Source organism: Equus quagga, chromosome 10 (assembly GCF_021613505.1).
Source record: "Equus quagga isolate Etosha38 chromosome 10, UCLA_HA_Equagga_1.0, whole genome shotgun sequence".
Lineage (NCBI taxonomy): Eukaryota > Metazoa > Chordata > Mammalia > Perissodactyla > Equidae > Equus > Equus quagga.
Window position 1 is genome coordinate 26,708,161 of NC_060276.1, and position 20,217 is coordinate 26,728,377.

The following is a 20,217-nucleotide window of genomic DNA, read 5'->3' on the forward strand; positions in this document are numbered from 1 at the left end:
GGGGAAACAAAATTGACCTCTAGAATTAAACAAAAGGATACACACCTAATGGATAAGAGAGAATATACACAGTCTCCTTAGGAGAGAGAAGACTCCCAAGCCAGCAAGAGTTTATAAATTGTTGGGGTGTATTAACATATGTAATGGATGACTATCAACTAAAAGAGTTTAGCAGGTGGGAAGCATAGAAGATATTTAGTGACAGAAGGAAATATTAGCTCTCTAGAGAAGAAGAAACTTTGGTCATTGAAATTTGAAAATTCCTATTCAATTGGCAAGGGTATTCCTGTGATAAAATGAACATTTTAATCTATCCCCTCTTGATACATTGAAAATTTCAGTTCAATTAAATGTCCTCATCATCATTCCATGCTGACCAAGCAACCTTGTGGATATAACTTGATTGTAATTGATATTCGACAGTTTTTTTCTCAGACCTGAATCTCTAGCTTTTGGTGAAGCATCTTCTCCACCACACCTCACCCCACTTTACCTCATCTCATCATTTTCAACCCATGCGGTTTGGAGGGACTGATTCTAGCCCCTTCTTCCATGGATGGGCACTTGATCCATGCCTGGCTAATGAAAGCATTTTCTTACCCTGGCTGCAGTGATTGGTTCAGTGATGGGCACATAATACAAGCTTGACCAACAAAAGCTATGCTCAGGACGCTGGCTAGACTCTTAGGAAAGAGGTTATATTTTCTGGTATCATTGACTGTATGGTGAAAGTGAGCCTACAGTTGCCAGTGGCCACCTTTGCCTGAGAATGAAGCTAACTCAGATGGAGAGAGAAAGATTGAGTGATGACAATATTATTTGAGGTCCTGGACCTACCACTAAACTTTTAATTCACGTTAACCAATACGTTCTCCATCTTAGACAGTAATATTAACACATCTAGATCTATCTTTATATCTATTGATTTCTAGATAATTATTGTTAACTTGTAGATGAGAAAACTAAAATGAGGAAATATTTACGTATTTTACAAAACTTTTTGAAGAGATTGTCCACTGTGTAATGTTACCACTGGTTGTTTGTATAAGGATCCAGGCAGTGAATTCCTTGTACAATTTTAATTTTAGGGTTAAAAAAGTTGATTTCTCAAGACAAAGTTTTGTATTTAATTTTATGGAATAATGAGATAAATATAACCCAACATATTTCACTTTTTTCCTGGTGTCCAGGATGTTCAGAATCAAATTTCATATTCAAACTGAGGTATTAACTTATCCAAGAGTTCTGAAACATGTACTTCTAATGGTTTCTCTGCATTCCTTTTTAAAATTTTAATTGATCTATTTTAAAGATATTGTAATACTGAAATCCTCTGAATATGTTTTAAAGTCAATGATACATGATATATTTATTAAAGATGAACTCCAGGGTTCTTTTAAGATCTGTGATTCTCAATAATGTATTGCAAATGCATACAGAATCTCATTTTGACCCATAATGCCTTTGACTAATAGAGAACCGCAGAATGCTGTATGTAAAAGGGACTTTAGAGGTCATTTGTTCTAGATAAATCCCTTTATTTTGCATATAAAGATTAAAGTATTTGTTCAAGGTTGCATAGCTAGTCACAAGCAGATCAGGGATTAGCACACAGATTATCTGAATCTCAATTTCCAATCTACTATTCTTTTTATCTACTCTGTCATAGCCCAAATCAAAAAGAATTTTAATATTCCAGTCAGGAAACCTACTTCCTCTCTTGGGTTCCTATCAGTAAATACTGCTCTCCCTAGCAATGAAGCTCTATTTCCTTTCCAAATTGCCTATGACTTGCTCCATGTGTATAATATATAAGTATACTCTAAACAAGAATTCAATAGTTTAGGCCATCATATTGTACCAGTCTCCTCTTTAAATAATGGGGTTCCTTCTTTTTGTTTATGTAGATCCTTTTACCTTCAATGGCTAAAATTAATTCTTGTTTTTTCTGCTGCCTTTATCTTTCTATTGCAAGCCCTCATTGAATCAGAGAATCTTGTCAAATGTATTAGTATGCCCTTACCCCAGAGAACTCTCATGACTGCTCAGCATAATGAGTGGGGTGTTTCATTCTTGAGAGTTAATTGGAGGTAGCTGACCTAAATTTTGAAGCTTTATTTCCTGACCTTTTCTTAAATGAATACACATCTCAAACCTACAGAGGAAAGGCAGGGGTTGGGGGAAGGGAGCGCAACAACCTGCTGCCAAGCTGCTGGCTGTTTTCCTTGTGCATAATTCCACTTTGCCTTCAGCTTGTATGGGACTAACAATACTCAACTGGTTATTTTATCCTTGCTACATTCTATAAACTTAAGTCAAAATAACAGGGTCCTCATTTTGATGATTAAGAAACTGAGTCAAAGAGCCCAGAGAAAAAAACACAAAAGGCAAAAGAAGGCAAAAGGCTTTTGAATCTGTCTTTTGTAAACAACTATTCCTCTAGCCATCCTGGCCACTAGCAACAGCTGAAAGGCAAGATCAGCCCGCAGTAATACAGTAGTCATTTATTTCTGGGCTCCTTACTACCCCTTTCAGCAACCCTTATAGTGCTCTCAGCCTTCCTTTCATAGAATGAAGGAAAGAAAAATACTAGCTTTTATTGAGCAGTTACTGTAGAGGTACTCTGCTAGGCACTTTCACAGACATCATTGTATTAATTCTCTCACTAACTTTGACTAGTAGGCATGATCAAGTTTCTTTTCAAAGATAGAAAAACTGACTCTTCTCAGAGAGAACAAGTAAATTGCCTAAGAATTACGCAGTAAGTGGCACTGCTAGTGTACAAAGACCCAGATAGTCTGAACTTAAATTGCTTATTCTTTTCATTTTCCCATGTTACCTCTCTTACCTGCTTTGACAAATTAAGTTGTATTAGGGACTTAAGTGTCACCATCCCAAAGAAAAATGGTGGGAAAAGAAGGAATGGCTAAAGGTAAATTTTAAGGTATTACAATACTTTGGTAGAACAGATTACTTTGGAAGAGGGGTTATTCTCCAACATTCTTCAAATCACACAACCAATTAATCTGCTTATGTATAAGAACAAAGCATCTTGGTGAGGGTTTGAAATAGCAAAAATAGCAGGCATGAATACACTGCTGACATTTCTGCCCCTATTGGACCTTGAATAATAAAATATACTGTGAAGGACAGTTTGAGTATTTCAAATACAGCTGGCCCAGGTCTGTGTTTCATCCTTTAAAATGTAGACACACATGCTTGTGTGTGTGCACACACATCCCATGATCATATATACTTTGAAGTTCTGTTAATTGTTAGGAAATCAGACATTAGGTCTTAATGCTATGACACAGGCTATTCAGAAGCCTGGCTCTAAGAGATGTGTGAAGATGAGTTCAAGGTTGTGGAAGGTGAAGGGAAGTGTGTGCTACATATGCTGCCGGGAAAATACCAAGCTGCTGACATGCTGATAGGTTTTCCCTACTCCCAGTCTCACACCTCCACTTTCAACTGCCTGCTTAGCTGATTCTTAATATCTTCACATTCATTCCAACATCCTAATTGTGAACCTAATCAGTTTCACATTTCAACTTGAGAAAAAGAGACATTTATAGACTTGAATATATGACAAAGACAAACTAGGCCTGAGTAATCATTTTTGTTTCATTGTCCTGTAATGGTGGTTATTTTACATTGAGCCATGTCCACTTGCTTATCAGATAATCACAGAAATGAATATTTCCTTGAGGGCAAGATTTTTGCTTTTTTATCTCTAGGTCTTCAGAATATTGCAAGGTATCTGGAACACAATAGGAGTTCAATTAATATTTGTAGAAAGATAATTAATATATTGGGAAAGCATCAGGAAACATGTAGACTGAAATCCTTGCCAATGGAATAGTTTGTCTCTAAATAAAATAATGGTTTGGAGCACAAGATTTAGAATTCTATCAGGTGTCCCATGTCATAGCCTCTTGGAACATCTCTGATTTCAGGTGCTGTTGTGGTAAACAGTTCCAGGGGAATTCAGACAACTTCCTGCTTGCAGCTATTGCACCTCAAGCCTGTATAGCTTGAGGTCTTTCTGCTTTCTACCCCAAGGCCTCCTCTCATGCCTCTTGGTCCTTGAACAAATGCAGCCCAGGAGTACAATTGAATTAACACTCCAAGGAACAACCTTCAACCATTGGAGGATGGGAGGCAGTGAGTAAACCTTCCAGCTATCTTTTCAGGTAGATAATTCTAGGAGGTATTCTGTACACTTCTCAAGAAGTCTCAGTAAAATTGATGCCTGAAGTAGTGACTTAAAAATGTACTCTTGTATTACCTTTTCCTTCTTTCCTGTCCTAGTCTCCTTACTCTTGCACTTTGCTTTCTGGGATCACATCCCAAATTAACTACCTTGACCCAAGTCTTTGTCACAGGCTCTGCTTTCAGGGGAACCTAAATTAAGACAAGTTCATACAGATCACAGCCAAATTATGGTTCTGCCACTTATTAGCTGTGTGACCTTGGACCACTTACTAAACTTCTCTGAGTATCTGTTTCTTTAACTGTCAATGGGCATACTAATAGCATCTAACTCACATGCTTGTTGAAAAATATTAGATACAATAATGTATGTAAAATGTTTAGCACAGTGCTTAGCCTATGGTAAATGATCAATAAAATGATTATAAATACCACTATGTGTTTGATTAAGTTGTTCACCTATAGACTGAATCTGTGGTAGTCTCATAGCACTCACATAACCAGCTGCTAACTAGTCTAGATGGGATTATACTCCCATTCCCCCACATTCCTCCAACCCTTCCTCTCAAAGGATGCCTAGCACAAAGGATGATGTGGTACATATTTAAGTGCTTCTTATAAATCTAACAAGGATGCCTGACAAACACAAAGTCAACAGCATAGCATGACAGTTTGAAATTTGACTGGCAGTCAACCGCCACACTGATTATAGTAGCATCCATGAGGGGAATCAGATTGGATGGGAAGATTGGACTGTAGCAATTCTCTACATTGCACTAATCAGGAAGGCTTCTCAAGTGGTGAGACTAGTATTTCCAGCCTAATGAACAGTGAATCATAATAAGCAAGTCTTTCATTCAGATGCATTGTCACTGAACATACAAGTACCAGGCATCAGAGTCTCAAGAGTAAACCCTTACCACATTCTCTTATCATAGGGGATATTTTTGTCTCATTCTTCAATGTGAGTAAAAAAAAAAAAAGAGGTTCTGTGTTCTTCCCATGAGCTACTTATTCAGATTTTGATTCAGTACATAAGCAAAAAATAAAAATAAAAAGTTATCCATTCATTGAACAAACTGTATTCTAGAAGGGAATACAAAACTTAAAAATCAGAAAGAATTAGCAAAGCAGATGAAACAGCATTTGAACAATTTCCAGAATACCACAAGTATTCACAGAGGGAACAGTGGTTTTTCCATCTACGGCACATGGAACCCCAGGTGGGACCAGATGTAGATTAAAGCAGTGTATCCCAAACACCTTCACATGATGGCACATAGAAAAATGATAATATTTGTATGGCATGCTGTGGATAATGAATGAGACTGACCTTTCCTTCCTCTTATCCAGGAAGTCTCCCTTAAAAATTCAAACCAAAGCAAAACAACAGAACAAAAATCCACTAAATCTTCAAACACGCTCCCCTCTTCTAAATATATTTGCTTTAAGTTTACAAAAGCAATCCTTACATCTTCCTATTTATCAATGTTTGGCCAGAACACAAGCATACTTACAAGCACACTCATAGAAATCATTCCCCATTGGAATAGAGCTTTTTACCCCATTTTCAAATAGGCACATGCAGGGGTGAAAAGGAGGTTTTTCTCCAATCTCAGAAAGAGGCAGTCAGCTTCAATGTTACGTAGTAGGCAGAATAACGGCCTTTCAAAGATGTCCATGCCCTAATCCCCAGACCTATGAATATTTTAAATTACAAGACAAAGGAGAATTAACGTATTAGATGGAATTAAGGTCACTAATCAGTCGCTAACCTTAAAATGAAGAAACTAGCCTGGATTATCTGAGTAGGCTCAATGAATTACAGAATCATTAAATGTGAAAGAGGAATGCAGAAGAGTCAGTTTCAGAGTGATGCAATGTGAGAAAGACATGAACAGCCATTGCTAGCTTTGAAAAAGAAAGGGGGCCATGGAGCTAAGGAATGTGGGAAACCTTTAGAAGCTGGAAAAGACAAGAACAGATGCTTCCCTATAGCATCCAAAAAGGAACGCAGACATGTTGACACCTTGCTTTTAGGCCAGTGAGTCATTTCAGACTTCCTATCTTCAGAACTCTAAGATAATACATTCATGTTGTGTAAGCCACTAAGTGTGTGGTAATTTGTTATAGCAGCAACAGGAAACCAATATAACACACTTTACCAAAAAAAGCACAGGCACAAAATAATTCACTCTTTAAGATTAAATGGAGACATTTCTTATGGTTACTTTCTAGTAATTCCCAACCAATGATTAACATGTTTCCAAGTAGAGGTCCTCCCAGGGTTTTACAATAACACTTATAGAGTGCTATCAGAGAGTCATGAAAGACCTTCTTGCACAAAAATATGTTTAAAAGCTTATCACATTTCTTAATATTACGTCTACAAAATCTTTTGAGAAGAAAAATGTCTGTACTCTAATACACACAGGTCATCTGAGGAAATATGAATTAACTCCATGTTTTACAAAATGGAGTATGCATATCCCCATAATTCTAGGTGTTAGAAAAATCACAAAAAACCACAGTACAAACATATTGCATCTTCCTAAAGTGTCAGTTTTACTGTAAGATTGGGGATAAGGTGAGGGCATCATTTATATACTAAAATACACAAACATGTTTAGAAATAAACTAGATTTTTAAATAATTTTTAATATAAAAGAAGAAATATCTCACATGTAAAGTTATTTTTTTAAAGGTAAGCTCCAACAGACTCCCTGGTGTGTGAGCTGACTTTTCTTTTCCCTTTGACAACTTTGAGAAATACTACATTAAATCATTATCTGCTAGTTTCAGTTTTTCTCATGTGCGTATACTTGATGTTGCCAAATAGATTGCAAGCTCCTCAAGGGCAAGAACTGTGTCTTCTGTTTCTTTGTCATTCCCACTAGAGTTCCTTATACAAAAGCTCCAGGTCAAAGTTTCTTTTTGAACTTTAAATTCTTCTCAATATGTCCAGTTTTTTAAGGTGAGACATAGTCCTACTGGATAAATGACAAGCCACAAACAGACTTGACCATGTTTATTTCTTTATAAATAGTGAAAGAGACATACTGCCAGAATGCATGGAGATTTATGCCCTGTGATTGCATTATGCAAAATCTCCTTCTAGCAGATCTTAGCTAGCCCACTGTGCTGACACAAAGTGGGATAGGAAAGCATACATCATAATAGAATATTCCACAAGGCTGTATGACAGTTTCTCAAAGAACAGGAAATGCTGTTCTTTGCTTCTCCTTTTGCTTCCTGTCTCTCTTCATTCTAGACTAGTCTCAGAATTCAAAGGGAAAAGGAAAAAGTAATCAGTAAGTGTTTGGAAGAGTACTGGAGCACTCTAATTTGTTGACAGTGGAAGATTTTCCATTTGTTAGCACATTGCAATTTTTATATCCTGTACCTTACTCTGCACTTTACTGCTACTGACATGGCCTCTCAGCAGAATGAAACAATTATTTTCCCTGCTACATAGTCAGAAGACCTTCTATTTTCCAAGGTTTACAACATGAAGCCCAAACAAAACACCTAGTGGAAAAGTATTATCAGTCAATCAACTGGCTGTTCTGCCAATATAGCAAGCAAACACATATGTATGTGTATATGTATGTATATATCTGTGTGTGGATATAGATACACACACACACACACACACATAAAACTATATACTGAATGTTTGATTGAATTGGCATCATGTAAATATAGCCTTAAACCCTACTTTGGTGGGCCAGGGTGGTTATCTCACAAAAATGCTATGAAATATGCACCTTGCTCTCCTTTTCCCCATCAATCTCTTAGTAACTCATGAACTAGTTGTGCCTTGTGCATCCAGCTCCTGATCTTCCCTACTGTCTTTCTTCTTATCCCCTATGTCTTTTCATGCCTTCTCATGACCTAGCTTACGCTTTCAGTGCAAATCACGTTCTCTGACAAGCAAACTCTGAAATTAGCATGCAGGAAGTATATAAGAGAATGCCCTTTGGATTAATACCTGTGAAAGAGAAGGGAATGGAAGGAAGCAGGATTAGACAGAGGGAGAAATTGAGCTGCCATACAGGGCCAAAAAAGATCCCAGTGAAGCCCACCGAGATGGGCTTTCAGAGTCAGCCCACAGTAGTAGGGCAAAAGCCTTTGTACTCCTTTGTTGATCAGTCCTTGATATGAGCTGTCCCATAGGCAAAGCATTTTCTTCCCTTCTCCTAGCAGCTAAGAGAATAAGTCCTTCATTCCTGAGGAGTTCTGAGTAGCACAGCACAGTTTCTACCACACTCTCCAACAGGGACCATGTTATTGAGAAAAAATTAATTAACATAGATTCCTGCTAAATATTACCATCACCAGATAAAAGTTAAAAACACAGGTTTCCTTGAAATGATCCTTAAGCAATACTGGGACATTTTTGACCCCATGACAAACTAGCAGAAGAGATGATTTTTCAAGTCCTTTCAAATTGTTCCATAAAAGCAAATGGCCGCTTTATTAACATTGACAGGCCAAGCACTAAAAGTGAGTGATTTGCTGAGTGGAAGGAGCATGGACTTTGGAATCAGATAAACTAGAGTGAGAATCTTGACTCAACTAATTTCTTGAACTTAGTCAAGCGAGTTAATTTCTCTGAGATTCACTTTTCTCAGCTGTAAAATCTGACTAATAGTAGCACCTACTTCATAGGGTTTTCATGATTACTAAATGTGACGATCTAGGTGGAATACTTAGTACAGTGCTTGGCTGATGAGAAATATGGTGATGTAATGAGGAGGTTAAGAGATCCAGCTTTGGACTTATAAAAACTAGGGGTTACCTTCGAGCTTTGCTTCTTCCTATCTTAGAAGATAGGAAAGTTCTTGGGCAAGTTACTTATCTATGTAAACTTCAGCTTAGATCTATAAAATGCGGATAATAATAGTACCTACTTCATAGAGTAATTGTGAAGACTAAATGAGATGATGGATGAAAAGCATTTAGCACAGTGCCTGGAATGTAATAAGTACTCAATAAGTGTTAACTATTGTTAAATTAATCTGGGAAGACTTTAGGCAAGTCACAGACTCAGGCTTTCCAGTTTTCATTGCAACATGGTCCAACAGATGCATTTATTTATTCAGTATTCAGATTTGCTATAATTTCATATCAATTCATAATATAATACTTTGAAGAATCTAGCAGCTCATTTCAATTGCAGACTTTACTGAGAAGTTCTAGAAATAGACAGCTTTTAGATTTGCCTATCAGGTTTAAGACCTGGGGAAAAAAAACAATTAAAGTCAGGATCTTTAAGAAATATTTGCACCCCCATGTTCACTGCATCACTATTCTCCATAGCCAAGATATGAAAACAACCTAACTGTCCACATAAAGAAAATGTGGTATGTATACACAATAGAATATTATTCAGCCTTGAAAAATAAGGAAATTCTTCATATAGGACAACATGGATGAAACTTGAAGACATTATGCTAAGTGAAACAAGCCAGTAAAAGAAAGACAAATACTGCATGATAGCACTTATATGAGGTATATAACATAGTCAAATATATAGAAGCAGAGAGTCGAATGGTGGTAGCCAGGGGTTTGGGTGAGAGGGAAATAGGCTATTGCTATTCAATGGATATAAGGTTTCAGTTATGCATAATTATTAAGTTCTAGAGACCTACTGTACAACATTGTTCCTATACTCAACAATACTGTGTTATACACTTAAAAATTTTAAGAGGGTAGACCTTATGTTAAGTATACTTAACACAATAAAAAAAAGGACTTGTGGATGGCTTTTCTGCTTTGCTAATGGCAAGAAGACGATGATGTGAGATTAAGAAGACCCAAGAGATAATGTATCCTTTACATTTCAAGGGCTAAATAGGAATTCAAATGAGACATAAGAAGACTAACAAAGTCCATGGCTCTTTCCTTTCACCTTTGACCACAGGTGATAGCAAAGGAAAAAAGATGAGATTACTTAATGCAGGTGACTGCCTTAAGAAAACGAAAGTGGAAAATTAAGAAACATAAATTAGGCCATAAAACTTTTCTTTGCTAATTTATCCTTCAATTTACATAAATATCAAATTCCCCAAGTGCATTGAATTTCTTTGAACATGTTATTTGACAAAAAACTTATGAAACCAGAGAATATTATCATAAAGTCATTTTGGGGGAGGGTGTTATCTAATCCAGCTAACCATATGATGCTTAAGTCCTCTTTACAAAATCCTTAACTTGAAAATGTTTAGTGACAGGGAGCTCACAACATTCAGCTGGCTCTGGATGTTAAAAGTTATTTCCACCCTTTATACTGTTGGCAGGAATGTAAATTGTTACAGCCATTATGGAAAACAGTATGGAGGTTCCTCAAAAAATTAAAAATAGAGCTACCATATGATCCAGCTATTCCAATTCTGGGTTCATATCTGAAGGAAAAGAAATCAGTATCCTGAAGAGATATCTGTTCTCCCATGCTCATTGCAGCATTATTCACAATAGCCAAGATATAGAAACAATTGTCTGTCAACAGATGAATGGATAAAGAAAATGTGATACAGACACACACACGCACACTATGAAATATTACTCTGCCATAAAAAGAAGGAAATCCTTCCATTTGAGACAACATGTATAAACCTGGAAGGCATTATGCTAAGTGAAATGTCTGACAAAGACAAATACTGCATGACATCACTTATACGTAGGCTCTAACAATAATAACCATAACAAAAAGTCAAACTTATAGAAATAGAGGATAGAACAGTGGTTGCCAGGGAGTGGAGGATGGGGGAAATGAGAAGATATTGGTCCAACTATATAAAGTTCCAGTTATAAGATGAATAAGTTCTGAGGATCTAAAGTACAGCATGGTGAAAATAGTCAATAATATCGTATTATATACTTGAAATTTGCTAAGAGAGTAAATCCTAAGCATACTAACCACACACACACGTACACAAAGTAACTATGTGAGGTGATGAATGTGTTAATTAAATTGACTGTGGTAACAATTTAACAATGTATACATATATCAAATCATCATGTTGTATACTTTAAATATATATAATTTTATTTTTCAATTTTACCTCAATAGAGCTTGAGAAATAGATTAAAAAATAAAAAAGTTATTTCCAAAGTTAATTTGTTGTCAATATCTCTTTGTACCTCACCTATTGGTTCTGTTTTAGCCCTTGAAATTAGGAGCAATTTAATCCCTCTATTCTATGACAGCCCTCATATTAGTAATTTGGCAGCCATATCACACTACTGTCGCTTATTGAACTTACTGTCAATTAAAACACTTTAATCATTCTCTCACCCAGATATTCATCCTTTCTCTTTGTTTCTGCCTTCCTTCTTTCCATTCATCCCTTAATTCATTTATTCACCAAACTGTTTACTGTGTATCAGCTACTGACCTAGGTGTTCTGAATAGTGCAGGAAAAAAAGCAGCCTCTGTGATTATGCAGTTAATATTCTAATAAGAGAAAGAAAGATAATAAACAAAAACTGGTCAATAAAATTATATCTTGTAAAAATTGTTATAAAGCAGAAAAGCTGGGTGCGATGGAGAACAATGGGAGGAGGCTCATTAGGTACAGTTTTCAGGGAAGACCTTTTGAAGAGTTGACATTAAGCTGAATCCTTTTATTTCACATATGCTCAAATTAAAGATATTATTTGAAAGCCCTACAAATCATAAGTTAACTACAATTTTCACGAAAATCATAATGTAAATAATAGAATAATTTCCTTTATTAAAAAAGAAAAACTTACAGAAGGAAGATATTATTCAAAAAAATAATTCCCACTGGAAAGTCAAGTATTTCTCCTGCTGTTCTGAGGAAATTAGAATCACTAAGAATAGCCAAGCTCTTGAGGAGAAGAAAAAGATAGGTAATCAAGTTCTGGAGACATTGGCAACAGAAAAAGAGATTTACATTGAACAATGATGGAATTTACATTTGATTTATATAAGCTACAAATGTTTTGTATGATCCTATCTCAACAAGACATCAACCATAAGTGGCCTTGTGAAGTTCATCAGACTGTCACAATTCCGGGGTCTGTAGAACATCAATCAACCAAAAGGGGCTTTATTTCTCCTAAATCAATGATTTTTTCACCTCAACAAAAATAGAACTGGCCTTGTGGGACATTTATTGATTAAAAGATTCTCATCTCAAGACCAAATATGTCCCAATACTCCCATACGTTATCTTCAATAGACATCAATTGATCAAAAAGGTACAAGGCAAACAGAGAGAGCTAATCAAGCCATGTACTTGAATAAGAGTCTCAAGAATAAAACTTGTTGGAGGCATTCTACCACCAAAGCTGAAATTCTTTCCCATTTCACTAAAATCAGAAATCCAGCCATTCTGATTGATGTATGGTAAATATGACCTATCTGTGCAGGAAGATGTGAAAAATAATAAAATTTTGTAAATGATACTTTTTAGAAAATCATAATTCTATGTTCATGTGGATTTTATCCTAAGCTTTCTTCATTAAGCTTCCACATTCATGAAAATAGTATTCTATCTTGCCTGAAAAAAATCTTTAAATTAATTGACTGCCATGGACCCCATTAGGATTCAGTAGATATCTACAGTACATAGCACAAAGTCTGGAACACAGTAGGCATTCAATAAATCTCATTAATTAATGATGCTGATTATGATGATGTTGGCTTAAGAGTCACCTCATGAAAGGCTAGAAAAGTGGAAAAGAGGGATGGAATACATAATCCAAACCTATAATAAACATCCAAAAATTAATAATGAAACACATCTTTGTACTTGGCTTTACAATTATCATAATTAAATTACGCTAAATCAAATTAAAATTCCCTAGCATTTTGTAGTTTATAAAATAATTGAATACGTAATATTTTATTTAATTTTTCTAACAATGTTGCCAAAATTACTTAGGTGAACTTTTACTATCTCCATTTTACAGATAAGAAAATGAGTTCAGAAAAATTGGAATTGTACTGAATCTGTGGATAAAAAAAGAAAGGAAGGAGGGAAGAAGGAAGATAGAATCATTCCCCAAAACGACATAGTAATAAATGGAAGAGATGGAACTCAGCCCTAAAATCATAAATGTCAAACCTATATCACTTTCTAGTATAGAAAAGTTTTATTAATATTATTGTCAACATTAGTATTACCAAGTACAACAAAATGTCTAAAGTTTCTAGAATGCTTGTATTTTTCAAATTACAAATATGTCTTATTATATCCACTAAAAACCTGTTAGAGTTAATAAACAAGTTTGACAGGCTGCAAGATATAAGATCATTATACGAAAATTAACAGTGGCTACACTACGTCTCAATTCAGGGGTGGCTCTAAAAGATATTGGTGAGGAGACACCCTCTCAATGCACAGAGCTTCACGTGGTGTACCTGGTCATTCACTTTCTGTGGAATGAGAAGTATACTAAAGTAAGATATACATGGATTCATAGGCAGTGGCAGATAGCTTCACTGGTTGGTCTAGGGCCTTTAAGAATAAAGATTGGAATATCAAGAACAGAGGTATCCATGGAAGGGGCATGCACATTGACCTGTGGATGTAGACACAAGTTGTGAAGATCTTTGTATCGTATGCCAGTGCTTGCCAGAGAGCATCTACCACAGAAGGGGTACCAAACGACAAAATAGAATGACTTGACCATTTTAAGTCAGTTTCTGTCATTGGCTATCACAGGACTAACAGAAAGAATCGTAGAGTAGCCATAGTGAAAGGGATTAAGGCTATTCTTGGGCCCAAAGCCTAGGCTGTCACTATCTAAGGCTGATCTAGCTACTGCAGCTACTGAATATCCAAGCTGCTGGCAACAGAGAACAACACTGAGCTGCCAAGAGGATATCATCTCTGGAAGAGATCAACAGCCACTTGGTGGCAGGTTGACTATATTAGACTACTTTCAGCAATGTTTTATCCTGAATGAAACTGAAACACGAATTTCTATGATTACACTTATTAAATCTGTTATCTTCTACAGGCTTGGGGCAATATAGACAAAGATTACATACACAACTTGATCCCCTGGCTCACTCAATACAATGTCAATTAAGATCAAAACCATGTCATATCTTTCATGTAAAAAGTAGGGCATTTGCTAGGAAACAAATGGAACTCCCAAGGATTAGAATGACGAATGTGGCAGAGACAATGCTGTATTCAGCACACCATTTCCTTTGTCTTCTATACATACAGGAATATTATATTTCTTTGCTTCCTTGCATCTAGGTGGGGTCATTTGACAGTTCTGGCCAGTGGAATGTGGGCAGAATGATGCATGTCACTTCTACTTCCAGGCTTGACCTCTAAAACCTTTTGTGCAATCTGTCATTCATTCATTCATTCATTCATATTTTCTTTCTTTCTGCTTTCTCTCTCTATCTCTCTCATGTTCACACAATAAGAAATAAATCCAGAGCCACTTGATGATTGGAGCCCAAATCTCTTAATTGCCACATGGAGAAAACCACCCAGGAAGGCCTCCCATCAGGAATTGGACTATAAAAGGACCAAAAAAAAAAGATAAAACTTTTGATTCAGTTAAGCCCCTGAAATTAACAAGCCTAAATAATGCAATGTGAGCCTTCAAATGTCTCCTTAGTAACCTTTGAGAATTCTTATGTACCTTGACTACTATGTATCTCCATTCTTCCCTTTTTCTAATGGGAGGGTTTCTTGAAGCTGTTACATCCTTGCTCCATCAATGGATATGGGGTGGAGAGGTGTGGGCAGATAACCTGCATTTTACTTCAGGGGTCACTAAAGAATTAACATCAGTACCTACTAGAGAATAATGTTAATCATCCAGACATTTTGGATTTTGAATTCAATGCATTGTTTGGAACTACAGTTTATTCCTCTTTCTGAGGGTTGAGTGTGTTCTTGGTGTTCAGGAAGAGTGAAATGGATATTTGGTGACCAGAAAAGCAGACTATGGCAGAGACTGGCTAAGATGTTCGTCAATCTCATTTTATCTCCCTGGCATCTCAGTCTCCCTTGTATCTTGGTGGAGCCACATGAGTATTTCTGGCCTATGGAATGTGGAACGAATTGGTGTACACAATTTCCAGGACTAATCCCTAAAATCTCCTCTGAGATCCTCAGCTCATCCTCTCTCCCATGTCCACATAAATAGGTGTGAAAATCTTTGAGATGGCAGAACTACATGATGCAATAAGTTCAGATCCTTGTGCCATTACTTGGAGAATAGTTACTCATGACTGTGCTGTCAGAAAAAAATCTGTATTTTATTAAGCCACTGAGATTCAATAATTTACCTGTTCTAGTGTCTAACATTAATTATCATGACTAATACAGGAACAGATGAGAGGATTAAGATGATTCAGAAAACCCTAGGCCTCAAAACATCACTTAGAGAGCATATAGAAGGATAGAAATTACCATTGACCTCCAAATACCACCAATATTCCCTTGCCAGCAGAAGAAATCCTTCTCTCAATCGACATTGCTTGAAGACCCCAACAATAACCTGTCCTGAGGCAGTGACATAGCATACGGAAGCCAATTTTCCCTGTGCCCCACTTGTTAAGAGCCCTCATGGCCACTGGAACTGTAACTTGAGTTAGATACCAGAATGCCCAAGGGGACAAATTTCAAGGCCAAATCTTGGATTAAAAGGATTATATACCAGACTAATCTCAAGGTTTTTTTTGTTTGTTTTTTGTGGTTTTTTTTTGTTGTTGTTGAGGAAGATTTGCCCTGAGTTAACACCTTTTGCCAATCTTCCTTTTTGCTGAGGGAGAGTCACCTTGAGCTAACTTCTGTTGCCAATCTTCCTCGTTTTGTACATGAGCCACCCCCACAGCATGGCCACTGGCAGATGAGTGGTGCAGTTCCACGCCCAGGAACCAAACCCAGGCCACCAAAGTAGAGTGCATCAAACTTAACCACTAGGCTGCTCAGGCTGGCCCTCAAGATTCTTAATTATCTCAACAAATTCCTGGGCCATAGGTATGGAAATATATTCCCAAGATGGATCAGAGAGGAACATAATTTTATTCAAGATACATTTATTGATATGGGTGCATTTACCAGAAATTCTAGATTACATGTGCTAATCTAAAGAGCTGTGAGTATTTCTGTGTGCTTGGTTGGTTGACTGAACTCATTTTTGGCCTATACTAAATACAGTTAAGATTCAAGAAATCCATAGCTATGATAAAGAGGAAATACATATAAATTATTATGGAAATAAGAGCATTGGAATGGAATTATCATATGTAACATACTAACCTACCCTTTAACTCTGTCCTACAAGAGAGTCCAGAAGACTCTTTCTTCATCATGACATTGAGAAATCTACTGATTAAGGCACCATCAGCATCTGTGTAAAGTGCTATGATGGGTGTCCTCCCCAGCTTGAGGATAAAGGGAGCAGATGCTGCCACTTACTAGGGCTTCTAATTTCAAAGGGGAGGATGGTATCTCAAGGTGGTGATGCCAAATAGCAGCAGTTGACAGCCAGAGGCAATATAGGCAGGGTTAATGTAATGGACAAGGCCAAGTTTCTAATCATATTGACTTGATCCTCAAGGATCTTTGGTAGAAGAAAACTGATTATTGAGTACCTAAGACTGACACATATGGGAAGCCCACTAATATCTTATTTCACTTGTAAAACTGAACACAATTCTAAATCTGGTTACAAGATTCTAACTTGAACTATCAAAATAATGAGTCACTGCCCTTCAATCAGGTCACAAACCTAAAGCTAGTTAATAAACTTACCACCTTTGACAGAAAGGGAGGCAGTGGATCCTTGAGGAAAAACTCTGTGATAAAATCAGAAGGACTTATGCCATTATCAATGAGACTGTGCCTCAGAGAAAAGAAATTACTCATATCTTTCATGTGTTACTGGACACTAGCTCCAAGATAAAGTTAATATCCAAGAACTCAGAACACCACTGTAGTCCTGTGGTCAAAGGAGGGATTTATAAGCTCAACTAGACCAATGGAGTCCAGAGCTCAGTAGATCACCACATTGTCTAGTAGTTACTACTTCAGTTCCTCATATGTAGTTGGAACAGACATACTCAGGAGTGAGCAAAATACCCACATTGGCTCCATGACTCATGGGGAATTGGGTCATAGGAAAATTCCTGGGCTCCTCCCTCCTATCAAAATAAACAACTGCCAAGGGAATCAAAGTCATTAATGGCACCATCACATGTCTGAAATATGTACATCCTTTCCTATCTTCATTTAAATCTTTTGATTGGCCTGTGTATAAGACAAAGTCATCTTGGAGCAGAGCAATGAATTATTTTAGTCTTAATCAGGTGGTGACTCCAACTACAGCTGCAGTTTAGACAAATCAATTTTATGGAACAAATAAATATAATCTCTAGCACCTGGTATACAACTATGGCACTGACAAATACTTTTTCTCTGAATAAACAGAGAACAAAAAAATAAGGTAGCTTTCATGTGGTAGGTATAGCACTAAACATTTGCCATCTTGCCTCAGTAGTGTATTAACTCTCCACATGTGTGTTATAATTTACTTCACAGGGACATTGATCATTTCATAATGCCATAGGATATAACACTGGTTGATACCAATGATGACAGTATGCTAAGAAGACCAGGTGAGCAAGAAGTAAGAGAAGTTATCTTAGATACCTTGGTCAGACATATGCTTATCAGAATGTAGGATAAATCCCATGAAAATCTGGGAACCTAAACATTGATAAAGTTTACTGGAGGTCCAGTAGCCTGGGGAATGATGTGATACTCCTTGAAAAGTCAAAGACAAGTTCCTCCACCTTACTCCCCTAAGCTTTAAGAAAGAAAGAGGTACAATACTTGATAGGACTCTTTACATAAACTACATTTGGGTATGCTGCTCCAACCCAAATACCAACTAACCTATACTGCTTTGAGTAGAGATCCAAAAAATACTCAAGGATCTCCAGATAGTCCAGACTACAGTGTTGTGGAAGCAACTTTACCACTTGGCTACTATGTCCCAGCCTATCCATTTTTGCAGTGTATTGGATTGTATGAAATTCTGTACAAAATCCATGCAGACCCCTGATAAGAGGCCCACAGCAGAGATTCCTAGAGTTTTAAAGCAAAACCATGCCTCCTTTCGTAAATATCTATTCTCCTTTATGGAAACAACTCTCGACTTTTTGGTGGGCCCTACTAAATACTGAATGACTGACAATGAAAAAACTTCTGAACCTTGCAGTCATCACAAATTATATATGCCAAGGAGTATTCCATTATCAAATGGAACTGATATTGAGAGATTGTGCTTGGAAGCACATGTAAGTTGCATGAGCAGCAGTAGGTGGCTTACAAGACCAGTGTACCTACTTCCATCACACTGCCATCACTTCTACCTACATTTATGGACTTAATGGGGAATTCCTTAAGAGAAGGAAAAAAATCAAGCCTCACTTTAAGGTGACTCTGCACCTTTCTAAAGTGTATTGCCTCAACAATTCAGCCCCATTCAAGGGTGGCCCTGAAGAACAGTGAAGAAAGGAACTCCTCACCATGATCAGAACTTTAGCAGTAATACGTTTGCCCACTCTGCTTGTAAGGAGAGACGATCTGAGAAATGGATCTACACTAATTAATGAGTAGCAGATAATGTTTTGGTCATATTGTCTGGGACTTAGCCGTGTTGTCAGTGACTGGAGGATTAGTGACAAAGAAGTCTAGAGAATAAGTATGTAAGCTGGCATTTTATAATTGGACAAGACTGTAAATACATGTGTCTTTTTTGAATAATCACCAAAAGACCCATCTTTACAGAAAAAGTATTGGCTGGGAGTTCAGCTGTGGCTGAAGTTTGGGGGCTTCAGTTCCTATCCATGTGGCCTCTCCACAGACTGATGGCTTCCTCATATCATGGTTACTGGGTTCCAAAATTGAGCATTCCAAGAAATAGCCCTCTTTGTAACCTAGCCTTGGAATGCACAAGTGTCACCTCTGCCATACTCTATTGGTAAAGTCAGTCAAAAAGGTCCACCCAGGATCAAGGGGACAGCACATAAACTCCATTTCTTGATGAAGAAGTGGTAAGTCATTTTTAATAAAGAGCATATAGGATGGAAGATATTGTTATGGACATCTTTGGAAAAATATCTGCTCCAGTGATCAAACTGCAATGGCAGAAACCAACTGAGTACCAAACACAGTGTTATTACCTAGAGTAACCAGAGAGGCCTGTACTGTCAGGTGGAGAATACTGTATCTCTTCTATCATAAAAATAAAAGCAGTCTGTTCTCACCAGAATAGATAATCTGGATATGGATTTGCCTTCCTTTTATAACATGCTTCTGTCGAACACCATCCATGAATTTAGTGAATGCCTTATATAACATGAAGATATATTAAGAATTTTTATCTTTATTCAGCAAAAGAAATAAGACCATGAAGCTAAAACTCTGGGAAACTACTGTTTGTGGCATGAGCCCCGTTTCACAGAGATAGCTGGCCAAATGAAATTTTGGAGTGACCTAATGAAAAACTCAGAATGGAACCAACTGGGTACCTTGAAAGGCGTTAACCAATATATGTTTCTCCCATAGCCATACTTGCAATATCCTCTGCCTAGCTTGTTGCAATACCTCCTTCAAATCTTTGTGTCAACTCCTTTGACTCCTTTTCTGATGAAAAGATGACCTTAGATGAAGACATACACGGACATGGCTGCAGATAATTGTTGGACCTGATGGTCAGGCATTTGGAAGGAATATGATTTGTGTTTTGGTAAAATCTGGAGAAGTCTAAAATATCATCTCCCTAGCACCGTCTTCTCTGAAAACGTTTTTGAAACTGCAGACTCCTCATCTTTACTCCAAGCACCTGTATCTTTCTATCCCTTTTCCTTTGTTTATTTCTGTTCATAGTATTTTATCACCATCCAAAATACTTTGCAGTGTTTATTCTATTTACTGCCTGTCTCATCACACTATAATTTTTTTTGTTCCGTCTTGTTCACTGATACAT